The sequence below is a fragment of the Ambystoma mexicanum genome, chromosome 10 (assembly GCF_040938575.1).
Source record: "Ambystoma mexicanum isolate Mex_15411 chromosome 10, UKY_AmexF1_1, whole genome shotgun sequence".
In the NCBI taxonomy this organism is placed as follows: domain Eukaryota; kingdom Metazoa; phylum Chordata; class Amphibia; order Caudata; family Ambystomatidae; genus Ambystoma; species Ambystoma mexicanum.
The window spans coordinates 1,102,627,526-1,102,643,398 of record NC_090932.1 but is presented as its reverse complement, the minus strand read 5'-3'; positions in this window follow the sequence as shown (position 1 = coordinate 1,102,643,398).

Here is a 15,873-nt window from a genome sequence, read left to right as displayed (position 1 = left end):
CGATGTGGCAATGTCTAGCAGTATCATTCCACTCCAAGACACCGGGATCACGTTCACCAGTCAGTGAACACTCCATAAATCGAGGAAATCAAGGAAATCAAGGAAATCAAGGAAATGGAGGCAGCTGTATATACACCTTGCAGCGACCCTAGTTTGTCGGAACTTTCAATGCGAAAATGTACGCGATGCAATTCCCCGCACCCGCAGATCGCACCAGAGAGGCTTCCAGGCAAATCAAAGGAGCAGGGAAGCTAGGATACTAACTTAGTTACGTGTGCCGCTGAACCTTAGCAAGTTAGACTGTGTCCCACACACCGTAATCACTGAATCACAGAAGGGTTACCATAAGAAATAGTTAGAAGTCGGCCGGGCGGCAGGCGTGCACGGGCTGCACAGACTGCAAGACAATCCAAATCGCCCAACACCGCTCTGCTCCATGGTCCTCGGCTGTTTATTAGCTGCAGCTCCTCCTCTTACAATGAACAGTGAAAAAATACACAACTATTCCCCATGACAGCTCAGAGCCTGCAACCTTATTGTGAGGGTGAGCCACCAGCTCAGGGAGTGCATGGACTCCCTTTGTTTTCCCTGTCCTGCGATACAGATTACAGAGGATTATCCCAGAGATTGCACCGATGCTGTGTGCAAAATGTCAAACTACTAGCCACATATAAAGGTCACCTTCATTTGTGAAGAACGGTCAGTGCATTCCATGAGCGCACAAGTACCAGCATTTCAACAGTACTGAAGCGATGCAGCCCTAGGACCAACCATTACCCAATGTAAACAAGTGTGCTTGCATTGTTACAATTGGAATGAACACATTACTATGGTTATTGGAGGGACACTGGATGAAGCCGCTTCACAAGACTAAAATTTACAAATGCTAGTGACCAGATCACATTAAGATCGACATCTAAGAATAGCGAGTTTGGTGTTGGCCACGCCCACTTACCTAGAAGCACCTCAGATACACCAGCAGGCGCGCATTAGCGCAAGCATTGAGTAAGTGCTTTGATAAGTGCTGTTAAATTGCTTAGCTGCTTTAGCAGCTTGCAGCCATTGGCGATCTTGGTGAGTCCTCGTATACGTTGTAATTATCATTATTGTTACTTTGCCACTTTGGCCCGCCCGCAAGCCGCAAGAGCAGAGGGCTTAATGCCATTATGGCTATGATTCCAAACTCAATCGAACTACTAATTGACCAAGGCTGTGCGACTAAATAGAATCTGCATGCCCAGCATTTACACTCTGAAAACAGGGATGCCACCTTCCAATGTGAACCCCAAGATGAGTGACAAACTCAAGGACACACCCAAACGAAAAGCGCACCAACTACAGCTAACGAGCAGCGGCTCAAAATTAACACAACCAAACACACCCACACTCAGCTCAGACATCCGTCGTTTTTGCTCGATAGACTCGAGGGCGTTGTCCCGAACGGGTCTTGCAAACTCGGATGTTCCGCAGAGGGATTCCACCATCGAGCCGGCGTCCGTCCCGAGCACTGAGTGCCAGTAGTGGATCTATGCACCCCAATGGACTCCCTGATTAGTGCTGGGTTTCCCTTGTCCGATTCAATCCAGAATGAGCGAAATTCAGGCCCATTAGAGCCTCAATTATTGCCCAAATCCATAATGTTGCCGCTAGCCTTGGCTGCGCGGCTGATTCGGGCGTATTAACACTAGACGACGTGGGCCCACTAGAAAACATACTCACAGAGGAGGTCCCCACTGATGCTGACGGTGCATTATCTAATGCCCCTCTGGATGAGGCTAACAAGAATCTAATATTCTCCCCCCAAAAACCAATCTGTTACCTATCCCTCCACATTGTCCCAATCACCCATTATGTTTTCGAACTTGCTGCAAGAATCCCCTATACTATCCATATCCTTCACCCAAATCAGCCCACGAAAAATAGCTCCTACCCTTCCGCTGACCCCTGTTACCAGAGACGTCTTTATGGGAGGGTAAAAGGGGCACTTGCCCTGGGGCCCCACCTTGGAGGGGGGCCCCACAAGCCGGCTGTATCTAAAGAAGTAACATTGTACACAAGACTTAAACGGCATCCTTTATGGCATGTTGCTGAGACTCTAAGCCTATTTTGTATTTGTTGTGTACAGGTACATTCTGCTCTGCTTTCTGTGTTCACTGTGGCATTCATAGTTTGTGCAGTCACTGCAGTACTACTCCTGTAGCATTCCTCCTGTAGTGGAAGGGGTTCTAGAGAGAAGACACTGGACCAGACATCGCAGGCCTCTTGCAAGCATATTTCTTTCTTTTTAGACAAAAAGAACGGGCTGTCCTTTTGTACAATTCAAAGGTTTTTCTGCACGTCTATAAATAACAGTTTCACAAGCCTGTGTTTTGGGTGTATTTAAAGCTTTTAAATGCAAAATAGAAACCTGGATAAAATCTGTTAGAAATACATCAATTAAAATAGATAAAGCTAGAATAATTCCCATTTTGTATAATATGCTTCCATAACTTTTTGTTTTTGGAAATGGTCATGTTGCACTATGTGAATTGTGTACTTTGCAGGTCAGTTCTATCAAATGGGATTATTTTAGTTCATGGTTAGAACTGGAATAGAAAATGACAAAAGTGCAGACATTGCAGGGTGGGTGCAAATCCCAATGCCACTTCTTAACCAATGTGTGATCCTGGTCATCTCATTTAATCTCGTATTGCCTAACCTGTCAAAATGACCTGTCCCTAAAACCTTGGAAATTGTCTCTCTTCAGAAGGATTTTGTTCTCAGTGTATCATTTTCAAAAAAGCCTCACTCGTGGTTTCACTGGCTCTAGTGTTGCTTCTGCTATAATTATAGTGAACTTTGATATATTGCTCACCCAAGCTACTTTGCTCTCTAATGGCAAAGCATATTGATATCCATGTCCCTCTTCTAATCTCAGTATGCCTGAATATGGACTTATTCCTGGTATCTTCTAATCTTCATGCAATAGCTATCCTATGGTATCTGTATCTTTCTCCTTGCTTTCAATTGGTATTCCTTTTGCTTGCGCGAGCACTTTTGCATTCTTTTAGGCACCTAATCTGACTCATCGCTCTATTCTGGGTTATGTGCACCTTTTTCATACGATCTTTGTTCTGCATTTAGACTATGGCCGCTCTACCTTCCTCGTGCCTGCTATTGATGGAAAGTGTCTTCTACCTGTGCTAGCACACAAGTACCCTTGTCGTTGACTTCTAAGGTTGGCCTTGAAATGCTACTTGTTTATCATTTCGATTACAGCAAGAATTAAGAAGCTATGGGTTGTAAGTACGATGAGGGGGGCACAGCCAGATATTTTGGATCATTTAATACCTTTGGTTCAGTGGAGGGGGTGCCCAAAGGTGTCGTTGCCCCGGGCCCCAAAAGTGCTTAAGATGGCCTTGCCTATTACTCCAAAAACAAGGGTACCACAGTTCATAGAAATCACATTGCAGACTATGAATACAGCAGTATTTTCTTTAACAAAACTTTTTGAAATCCTAGATGCCAAAATCAATAACCAAACACTTATTTTACCACACAGCTTCTAAATAGTCCTTTTAGCTGAGCACACAAATAATAAATGTCTATGCTCAAATAAAGAGACATCACAGGCTCCGAAGATTGAAGTCCTGAAAAGAGACAAAACTCCTGTTCCAAAGCAATCCAATATGTCCCAACCTTGCAAACAACTTCTAGATAGGATCCCTGTTATAGCTAACCTAAAAGACATTATGCCTAAGGTAAAGGACTGTACTCCTCCACCAATTACCGAGCTCATTTCAGGAAAGTCTATCCTACTGACCGAGTCAAAACAGACATTTAAGATCTTTACCAAACCTAAAAATAACATCAGATCGACAGCCATGGTGAAAAAATCTAAGAATATTAAGCAGGCGCCCATCTACTCGAACAAGCTCTTGCTATTTCATTCAATCCCTAACTATGCCAAGGAACGCTTCAGAAACTGCCTTGACGGCTGTAACAAAAAAAATTCAACATAGCACAAAAAAAGAGGAACTCCAAACAAAAACACAAAAGACACTTCTACAACCCTAAACCACTCCAAGTACATATTTTTCCAGCTCTTGGATGACTTAATGACAGAGGTGCATTGTGCGCAGTTAACCTCCGCCCCAGGGCCAACGGGCCATCCGGGGCCTAGTGTTTCCAAGACAGGGCCGTCACTAAAACTCCCATGTTCACAAATTGAGGTCTGTAAGTTCCTCACATTAGAAGAGCGACGTGAAGAAATCGCGAAATCGGTTGCTCTTTTTGCTGCATAGTCCCACTTTAATCCTGTGCTTGACTAATCCAAACTGCCGGTAATCTCACCAATGAAAGGCTCAAACGACATCCGGAAGCATGGGCCCTGATACGGTCTAGTGTGTTCAAGAGAGCCATACAAACCCGCCAATTACCACCCTCTTGGCGCAAATCCATAATTGTCCCCATCTACAAGAAAGGAGACAGACAATCACCGGAGAACTACAGGCCCATCGCTCTCCTTGATGTGCTGGGAAAAATCTTCGCCTGGCTCGTCTTCAAACATTTCAATTCATGGACAAAATCAACTAAGTCCCAGATACATATCAGACAGGCTTTGTTGCAGGATTGGGTACTTCTGTAAAATTACAGACCCTGTATATAATTAAAGTACATGAACTCGAACAGCCTATATACACAGCATTCATAGATTTTAAAACAGCATATGACTCCATTTTGAGAGAATTGCTGATGTCAAAATGGATTAATGCTGTTTGCCGGGCCAATCTACGGTACTGGATGTGCAAATTCCATGTTAATACCTCTATCCAGATACGGCTAACTATGGATGGAAGATTAACAGAACCCATCTGAACATTCAGAGGCCTTAAACAGGGCTGTACATTGGCCTCAGCACTATTAAAAAATGTTATTTCCAATATGAGACATTCCTTCACAAAAATTGTTTCTGACTCGCCTAAGATGGGGAACCAAGCTATACCAGGATCTTCTACGCAGATGATCTCGCTTTATTGACAAAAAACATGAGGATTACAGTAACTTCTTAATGAATTGGGCAAATATGCTGACTTAAATCTCTTGACGATCAACTTAAACCAAACTAAAATCACGATCTCTGCGAGCAGAAAACTAATTAAAAAAATAGAATTCAAATGGACCCTACAAGGAAACCCCTTGAAATGGTCAATTAATATACCTATCTGTGACTGAATACGAACAACGATATATCTGATCGGCCTTAACTTAGAGGGTCGGGCAAGAAAATTGGAACTTCAGCTAGCCAAGCCACAATTCTAAATGTTAAATATGGACGTTTCTCCATTCTACCTGCCCTTATGTTTTATAAACAGAAAGCAGTTCCTACTGTCTAATATGGCATGGAAACGAGAGCATGGCGGTCAGAACTGTTTTGGTTAAAAATTGAAGGATGTTTCTGGAAAAAAGTGCTATTGTTATCCTCCAGCCAGCCTATGTGTATAGTACGGCAAAGAAACTTTGAAGCATTTTCTAACTGCTTGTCCTGCAGAATTAGCTAAACGGACACTGTTCTTTGTATGACTGCTGAAGATTATGTCATTGTGACGCAAGACTCTTTATGGAACAAGCTATTCAACTCTCACTGACTCGGCGCCACCGTCGCTCTCTTTGTCTGCCTCCTCAGGGTTCCCCCATGGGACCGGACCTCCTCGAACCTCTTGTTGAGGTCCTTCACGACTTCAACCAGTTCCTCCTCAGAGGCTGTATCCATGTCTGTGACGGCAACTGCCCCCCCTCGTTTTCCACCGGGGTCTTCACGGGGTTCTTATCAATGGGCTGAAAAGAGGATTCCCTCCAAAGCGGCAGGGAAACTCTGGGCCCCGAGGTCGCTTCCACTGGGTTAGCCTCCACAGGCCTCGCCATGGCCGCCGCGACTCCCTCGATAGAGGCCTTCACCGGGTGAATCAAGGCCGTCACCACCTTGGGCGCGCTTGAGGCCTTCACCTTGGGGGAAAGGTCACTGCCTCGCTCCCCCTTGGCTGATCCCTTCGAGATCGACCGGGGCCTCCCTAGAAGCTTAGGATTTTCTCTTCCCCGAGCCAGAGCGTTGGCTCGTGGTTGATAGCGTTGGTGAAAGTGCGCCCTGCCTGGCAGTCGAGAAGCCCGACCCTTCGGCGCTCCCCGTGCCTGTGGACTCGCGGTGCTTTGCCTTCTGTTGGGCCCCCATCGCCGGGGAGCCCTCACAGGACTTAGAAGACCGCTCGGACTTCTTCTTCTCACCTGCTGGGCCTTTCTCCAGCCAGCTGGCGAGGCGGGACCGACGATCCCTCATAGTCTGTTCCGACAGGTTCTTGCAAAACGCACAATCCTTTTCCACGTGCGTCTTGTCTTCGTGAAGGCAGTAGAGACATCTTGAATGCTCATCCTCCTTGAAAACATTCTGTAATCCACATCCAGGGCAGTTTCTGAACAGCAAAATCCGGGAGTCGAGCTTCCCTTGTCCTGGGCCATGTCCACGAGGTAGGCCTCAGATCTTCTGGAATCCTCCAAGAAGCGTAACTCAACAAAAACTTTGCCCTTGAAGGGCGTAGAAAATTCCGAAACGGGTCCCCGTTGATTGGAAGTAGAAACGGTGGAGCTTGAGGCTCGATTGACTGAAAAAATGAGATTAAACTCTTTGAAAAATCGCAAAACGCAGTAAAAGCTCGAGAGCTATAGTACGAGGACTCCCAAAACTTGAACATGTGGTAAAAATCTGAGGATGGCTGCCAGGGGCAGGGTTTAGGGAGAGGGCAGTCTTTGGCTGGGGGCAGTATGACCCAGAGACCAGTGATTGGTTACTACTAAGAAAGACAGATCAGAAACAAAACTGATACTGTTTTTTTCTTTACCGAGGATTCTCAGCCTGACGACGGGGAATATTCATGAGTATGTGAATCCATGCCAGACCCCATGCTGGAGAATCTAAGTTCTGTACAGTCTGACTGGTCAGCATGGATGTGTCCTATTCACTCAGTTCCAAGCAGCCTGATAGGTTGACAGGAATGCTGTCTGGTAGTACAGCTCCTTGCAGTCAGCGATGGTGAAATGATTAGTGGTGTCCCATGCACAGTGCTTTCTACAAAAAACACCTTTACAATAGGGCAGATTTATAATGTTTTAGGAACCAAATGGTGTCCCTGTGGTTCTCCTCTGATGGTGGCCCTCGAGGCTGTCACAGAGAATTGTGTTATTGTATCATGGCCCTGACTCAGTCCTATGCAACTTGATTTGGCAGGACGATATATTCTCAGCAGCCAGTCAGGGCACCATAGAGTCTAGTATAGAAGACGGACTGCAGCAGAACCAACATTAATTTCCTCCCCTCTTGCTGCTGCCCGTAACCAGAGTTGGCTGGGCATGGCTCACCCCTGCAGCAGAAGGAGTTAAACTCTTTGTTATGTCATATGGTCTTGTATAGCGCAGCTTCTACCATTTTCATGGTCTCTTTGTTCTTCAGGATATGCAGGAGCTGGGGTCAGTGAGGGTGCAACACCGGTTTGAATCCCGATCCCGTGCTTAGAAACCACTTGCTGGTATTCAGCTTGTTATAAATTGACAATCATAATTATAATTAGCGGAAGTAGAGGGAGCAGGTCAAGATTGTTTTTTTTTTTTTTAATACTGATGTGTGCAAATCTGAAAACGTACGACTCTACGTTTTCACTATTTTGCGAGTTGTCAGGGGCAGAAGTTAATGTGCAGTGCATTAAGTGGGATTATAAACTGAGGGGGGCTCTCGTTAGGGTGTGTGGCCTAAGTGCGGGTGTGCTTAGGCCATGCCCCCTATCGAGAGCCCCCCCTCGCCTATGGGGTGGGGGCTGCTAAAAGAATCCGATCTGGGGAGCACTGGCATTATTACCTTTGATGAGCCCAGCCCCTCCTGTTAAACAATGAAGGGGCTTGGCGCACCAAAGGTGTGACACCAATGTGCCCCAGAAGGCAGCCTTTTCATTCAAGGAGCCTGTGGTGCAACGCTTTAACCACAGGCTCCTTGAATGAAAGTGCTGCCTGATGCTGATAGCTCTGTACTCTGAAACACAGAGTGCTGCCTTTTCTTCTAATCCGAAGTGCTGACACCTGCAGGCAGCAGGTGCAACCGTGAAGTGCGGGCTGCCTAATGGGTCTGTACTCTGAAACAGTGCAGCTACTACACGGGCTGCCTCAGGTGTCAGCATGGCTGGGGCTAGTTGGGGGAGGGCCCCAGCAGGAACCTCGCTCGGGAGCCTTTTCTGGAGACTGCCGGGGCTCGGCCCCGGCTGGCCCCGTCCCACTTAAAGCACTGTTAATGTGTGCTCCAGGTTGGTAATGTAATTGTTTATGTGGTTTTCTGTGGTATTGGGGAGAGTGGTATTTATAGAGTTATGTTGGTGCACATGTGGTGGGCTAGTGTTATGCGATTAGGGAAACGTAGTGTAGGGACATGTGTCTTGGGAATAGTGTATGTTTCATTGTTTCAGTGTTGGGATTGTGTCGAGAGATGCTGTTGGTTAGTGTGTGAGGTAAAACGATTTAAAGGTAGTTAGTGTTTGCTGTCAGAAATTCCCCTGCAAAACCGCCAGTAAGAATTGTGGACAACATTTTTAACTTTGGAAACATTAAAACGGTTGTTTTGACTTGCTTGTGCCCATAAACAGCATTCTCTCAGGCATTTAAGCCTTAGTACACTCACTATATTGGGCGATGTTGGGCTAAATCATGCTGTGTCAAGCGACGCACAAACTTAAGGCCCAGAATTTGTAGTCAGTGACATGCGGCCTCCTTTCTGCCCACTGGCACAAAGTGCTTTAAAATGCACCATTTGCTGCCAATTTGACACGAGTTCCATTGCCCAGAAAACATTCCCTGGGGAAGAAAGTTTCTCCGGTCTCCACAGTCTATGAAGGAATTTGAAAAGTTACACCTTTTGAGCGTGATCTTTCAGAACCCAAAAAAAACTTTACCAATGTACCCGCCAATGGAGGAAATTCGACAGGGTAAATGCGTAAGCACGTTTATCAAATCACAGACTGGTACTTGGTCAAAGACGTTCTGCCAAAGTAGAGTGATCTGAAACCATTTGGAATGCGGTGCAGAGCAGGTAACACTGCATTTTTTTTTTAACGTTTTACTGTTTAGCACCCGGGCCCTAAGTCAAATGGGAGGCCGCCGCTCATGACAGACCAGTGATGCGAATCTGCCACAGCGATGAGAGAACGTGAAGTGGCAATGCATTTCTAATTTAGCAAGGAGGATGGATACACAGGCAAGTAGGCGCAGGAGGGCCGCGATAATTTTTGCCAGGATTTTTGCCCTTCTTCCCAGAGGTCCGTGTAACTAACCGGGAACACCCTCTCATCCATCCCCTCGTACACCTTCTCCCGACTCCCTTCTTGGCCTCAAGATGTTAGAAAATAAGAGGCGTTTGTAAACGAGCTGTCTTTTGATGACAGTGATCTCACAGTGTCATCTAGCGGCCACTGCAAGGTTTGCACAGCTGTGAAAGGGACAGTCATATTGGATATGTTGACACAATGCTTGCCTCTTTATTATTTTTAGTTTAGACTATTAGGTGGAGGTGATGGCGGCCTATGAGCCAAAACTAATATAGATGACAATAGGATAGACATGGGATATGGGGAGAGTCACAGCTTCTGGGAGTTGGTTGACTATTTACCTCCACATTGACGGCCCATGGTCATTTTAGACTCTATCATAATTCCCACACAGTACAGTACCTGCCTCTCTTCACCCAAGGGTTCTCAATGAGATAGCACTTTGCTTTTAAGGAGATTCCAATGCTACTTCTGTGCAGTTTTCTGAAAGTTAATTGTTAAATTGCAGCTGTAAACTAGGGTAATATAAAAAGTCGTAACTAAGTGTAGCCCGGCTATTTCTAGCCTGGGCAGGGGCACACCTTGCCTTTCCCCAAGCAAGTGAGGGACCCCACTGGAACCACCCCATCCCAGACCACCTGGACAGGAAGAGGCACTGAGCAACGTGCAATAGAAAGGTGTTGTCACAGGAGAAAGGCTACAGCCTTAGTTCTCACCTTAGTCCCACTTTTTATTTCAAACTAGACAAAACAGTTATTTGAAACTCAACTTTTAGCACTGTCCCGATCCTACCTCTTTCTCATTGAGCCCCCAAAGTGGTATTTCTCTGGGGCTTCTGCCGGGTGAGCCCAGCTTCCCTGAGATGGGTTAAGAATGGACCCTTCGGGTTGGACTGACAGGACAGACGAAATCTCTGCACCCGCGGTGAACGAGGCCAAGAGATAGCCCCAGTGGATGGCCCTATCCCCTGGGAGGCTTTTAGCAGGTCACCACTTTTCCTATCTATTGTACGCCAGGGTATCTCTACGCTTAACTCCCACTCGCTAAAATAAAATACATAAGAAACCTTATAAAAACCTATAAACCAAAATGATTAACAACATAAATAATCCTAAATAAATTCACATACATGTAACTTAACACTAATTACTAATTATGTACACTATAAGGAACAAGTTACTTACCTGTAACTGTTGTTCACCAGCTTGGGTCTGGCATGGATTCACATGCTCATGAATATTCCCCGTCGTCAGGCTGGGAATCCTCGGTAAAAGAAAAAAATCAGTTTCAGTTTCAGTTTCGTTTCTGAACTGTATTTCCTAACAACCAATCACTGAGCTCTGGGTCATACTGCCCCCAGCCAATGACTGCCCTCTATCTAAGCCCCTCCTAAGCCCCTCTTCAGATTTGGTAGCACGTAAAGTGGCAGTAGCCCCAGTGGATGGCCCTATCCCCTGGGAGGCTTTTAGCAGGTCACCACTTTTCCTATCTATTGTACGCCAGGGTATCTCTACGCTTAACTCCCACTCGCTAAAATAAAATACATAAGAAACCTTATAAAAACCTATAAACCAAAATGATTAACAACATAAATAATCCTAAATAAATTCACATACATGTAACTTAACACTAATTACTAATTATGTACACTATAAGGAACAAGTTACTTACCTGTAACTGTTGTTCACCAGCTTGGGTCTGGCATGGATTCACATGCTCATGAATATTCCCCGTCGTCAGGCTGGGAATCCTCGGTAAAAGAAAAAAATCAGTTTCAGTTTCAGTTTCGTTTCTGAACTGTATTTCCTAACAACCAATCACTGAGCTCTGGGTCATACTGCCCCCAGCCAATGACTGCCCTCTATCTAAGCCCCTCCTAAGCCCCTCTTCAGATTTGGTAGCACGTAAAGTGGCAGTAGGACCAAGAGAAGAGCCGCAGTGGGGTAGGCGGGAGGGTTTGTATGTGAATCCATGCCAGACCCATGCGGGAGAACAACAGTTACGGGTAAGTAACTTGTTCCTTCTCCAGCATGGGGTCTGGCATGGATTCACATGCTCATGAATACAAGAATACATAGCAGTATGCACATGCACAACCACGGGAGGTGGCAAGACTCAACATAAGCATCTCTTACCTCCTCACCAGGCTCACCTTCAAGCGAACAGGTTGCACAGCACTGCTGGCCGACTCTGGACTCCTCCCTGGAATCCCTGTTGACGCAGTAGAATTTTGTGAAGGTATGCGTCGACCTCCACGTAGCAGCCCTGCAGATGTCAAGCAGGGGCACACCAGACATGAATGCCGTAGTAGCAGCGATCGCTCTGGTGGAATGGGCTCTTGGACGGCCAAGCAACAGTCGGTTTGCCAACCGGTGACAAAGAGTGATGCAGCCGTAGAGCTACCTGGAAATGGAAACCTTGAACAGGGCCTTCCCATGGTTCACAGGGCCAAAGTTCACAAAACGTTGCAACGGCTTCCGGAAACCCTTTGTGCGGTCCACATAGAACTTCAGCGCTCTAGCCACATCCAGCGAGTGCAGAGTCCTTTCAGCCGGCGACTAAGGCGTCGGAAAAAACACAGGTAATACCAAGGGCTTGTTTAAATGAAAGTATGACGGCACCTTGTGCATGAAGGAGGGGTGCATCCCCAGCAGCACCACCCTTGTGTTGTGACAAGTTAAGTAATATGGCTTACAGGACAGGGCCTGAATCTCACCCACCCGTCGTGCAGAAGTGATGGCCACGAGGGACACTGTCTTCCACCACAAGAACTTCAGTGGAACCGTCTGCATAGGTTTGAATGGAGGGCCCATGGGCATAGAAAGAACCACATTGAGTTTCCACGGCAGGGTTGGAGCCTTCACTGGTAGGAATGAACATAACAGTCCTTTGGCCAACTCCTTAACCAGATGGTGTGCCCATAATGACGACCGTCCCAGAGATCTGATGTAGCGGGAGATAGCCACCAGATGAACCTTGATGGAGGCATGGGCCAGTCCCGCTTTGGCCAACAACAGCAAATATGGCAGCACCTGCAGAGCCGTGACTCGTAGAGGGTCAATGTTCTGTGCACGGTACAAAACGGTGAATCGCTTCAATTTATGTCCGTAGCATTTTAGAGTAGAAAATGCTCTTGCCTTGGCAAGCACCTCCTTGCAGTCCGCTGGGAGATTGTAATCCCCGAACTCTAACGCTGCAGGAGCCAGGCCTTCAGGTTCAGCAATCCTGGGTCGTGGTGCAGAATTGCGCCTCCTTCCCTGGTGAGAAGATCTGTGACCACTGAAAGCTTGACTGGAGTGGATGCTGAGAAGTTCCGGGTACCAGATCTGCTTCGGTCACGCTGGTGCAGCGTGGACCATCCTGCAAGTCAAAGTCAAAGAAGCAATGGCAACGGAGGGAACGCATACAGAAACAGGCCGTCCCAGGGGAATGAGAATGTGTCCCCCATGCTCCCCGGCTGGGGAAACCTGCTGGCGAACCTCCGGCACTTGGTGTTCATCGCTGTCGCAAACAGATCGATCTGAGGATTGCCCCATCTGCGGAACAGGTGGTTCACTTTGCCCTGCCGAAACTCCCACTCATGGCAAGAGTGTAGCTCCCTGCTGAGAGAGTCGGGTACGGTGTTCTTTACTCCTGCCAGATAAAACAGAATGAGGAACATCCCCTGGGCGACAGCCCAGTGCCATAGGTCCTGTGTCTCTTTGGAGAGTGCAGGGGATCTGGTGCCCCCCTGCTACCTGATGTAAAACATTGTGGTGGTATTGTCCATGAAGACCCAAACCACTTTGCCCTTGAGGGACGGAAGGAAGGACTTGAGGGCCCAAAATACTGCTCGAAGCTCCAGCACGTTGATGTGCAATGTCTTTTCCTCCTGCAGCCACAGGCCTCTGGCGTGAAGACTTCCGGTGTGAGCTCCCCATCCTTCCAGGGAGGTGTCCGTCGTGACCGTCTCCTGGTGCGGGGTGGTCTGGAAATCCACACCTCCGGACAGATGAGAGCAGACTGCCTACCACCTTATTGCTTGATGGAAGCTCTCGTCGAGCGTGATCTCGTCCTGGAAGCTTCCTGACACTTGTATCCAACGGGCGTTGATGAACTCCTGTAGTGGACGCATCTGTAGCCTCAGAGCTGGATGAGATAGATGCATGATGACATCATGACGAGAACAGACTTGATGGTCCTCGCCGTGGCGATCTTCAGTGCTAACAGTCGTTGCGCCTTGCCCAAGATGGCTGCTATCCTCTCCTCTGACGGTGACGTCAGACACAACACAGTCTCTTGTCGGGATCCTAGGAACAGTGTGTCCTGCGATGGAGTCAAGTAGGACTTTGCATAGTTCACTGAGAACCCCAGATCCATCAGCAGGTGAACGTCCTCGCCGCGTGGTCGACGGCGACTTCCCTCAATCTGACACGGATGAGCCAGTCGTCCAGGTAAGTGAATCCCTTGCAATCATAGGTGGGCCGCCACCGGTGCCAGGCACTTCGTGAAGACTCTGGGCGCAGACTTCAGCCCGAAGGGAAGGGCCTTGAACTGGTAATGTACCCCTTGAAAGACGAAGCGCAGGAACTTGTGGTGACCCTTGTGAATGGGGATGTGGAAGTACGCATCCTCCAGGTCCAGCAATGACAGAAAGTCTCGCTCTTCTAGTTGTCCGAGCACATGTTGAAGAGTGACCATGCAGAGCTTCTGGGACTTTATGAATTTGTTTAGTCGTCGCAGGTTGAGAATGGGCCCTCCAGCCCCCAGTCTTCTTTCGTACGAGGAAGTACCTCGAGTACACTCTGAAGCCCCAGAGCCGCAGTGGGACCAACTCTATTGCCCCTTTTTCTAACATGGCCCGGAGCTCCAGCAGCTGCTGAGGTATGTGATTTTCCCGCCAAGACACTGGTGGTATCTGCGGGCACTTCAAATGGAATTCTAGAGTGTGTCCGTGGGCGAGAGCGTCCAGCACCCATCGGTCGGTGGAGATGGACTTCCACGCACTGATGAAGTTCGCCAGCTGGCCTCCCACCGGGGTGCACGGGTGGGGGCCCGATGTCATGGGCGGTTCTTTCCTGCTTGGAGGTCGACGGGCCTCCTTGCGGGCCCTGATGATGACAGCGTCCTCCTCCGAAGTTCTTGGAGCGGCCCCTTTTGTTCTCCTGGGCCGAGGAACAGGAAGGATGACTGTAAGCAGAGGATCCTCCACTGAAGCTCTTTGAGGAGCGGGTAGACTTGCCTCCTGAGGACCAAAAGGACAGACGTCATTGCTGTTGCATGCCTAGGGCACGTGCCGTCTCTGTGTCTGCTTTGATGGCCTGTAGGGACTCATCCACAGCTTTCCAGAAGAGGTTGTCACCATCAAAGGGCATGTCCAAAACCATGGTCTGGACCTCCTGGCGAAAGTTGGTGGCCTTGAGCCAACCACGGCGGGGAAGGCAAACGCTGTTGCCCATCTGGCAGAATCCTGCATCTGCGATGTCCGTGGCCACCGTGATGGCGTGGTCGACGCCACTTCACCTTCCTGAAGGAACTCCAATGCCTCTGCCCTCTTATCGTCAGGGAAAAAATCCAGCAGAGGGGCGAACTTGAACCAGAGCTCCCGGTCGTAACGCGCCACGATAGCGAGCGCATTGGAGGCCTTGATGGTCGTCGCAGCAGAGTAGATCACTCGCCTACCCATCGCATCCAACTTCTTCCCCTCATTGTCAGGAGGGGTGGATACAGCGGAAGACATAGAGCCTGAAGACTTCTTCCTGGCCGCTGCCGAGACCACTGAGTCTGGTGACAGTTGGGCCCACAAGCACTTGGGTGCAGAGTTCGGCACCCTGTACTTTTTCTCCAGGCGGTTCCTCTTCGCTAGGGCTGTAGAAGGGTTCTTCATGAGCGCCAATCCTTCATCCCAAATGTCATCCAAGATGGTGACTGAAAGGATGGTCTTCCTCTTCGGTTTGCGTCATTGATATAAGAATCCTTCTTTCTGCTCAGGCGTGAGTTGAAACAGCTCAGACGCCCTGGAGATCATAGCATGGAAAGATCCAATCTGGTCCGGAGGGGAAGACCTGGACGGAGGCGACGGGAGGTCCCCCATCCTGCCGTCGTTGTCTATGCCCGAAGTATCGCAGTGTCAGGCTCCGTCTCATCTCTCAGAGGGGGAGAGGGAGGTGAAGGATGACAAGGAGGCAAAGGGTGCCTCTTCCTCTTCTTAGCCAGTGGTTCCCCAGTCTCCAGCGGTGCGCCCAGCACCAGAGCCGTGGATGGGTCCATAGGGGGGTAAATGGCATCCTCTTCTGAATCTCGGATATCAGAGTGTGCAGAGTACCGAGAATGTCTGCCGAGAGGTCTCTAGGGGGTAGTTGAGGCAGAGGGCATGTAGGAGGCCGGGGCGTAGGGAGAGGGCCAAAGCCCCCATTGTCCTGGGGCTTTCCATCACCTTCCTCGAGAGTATCCTCGTCGTCGTCGCCTTCGTCATCCCCCTCATTGGCGCCCTCATCGTAGGGCATGGCTCCGACGTTTCCATCGTCGTCATTGACCTCCTGGATGGTCTGAAGGTAGG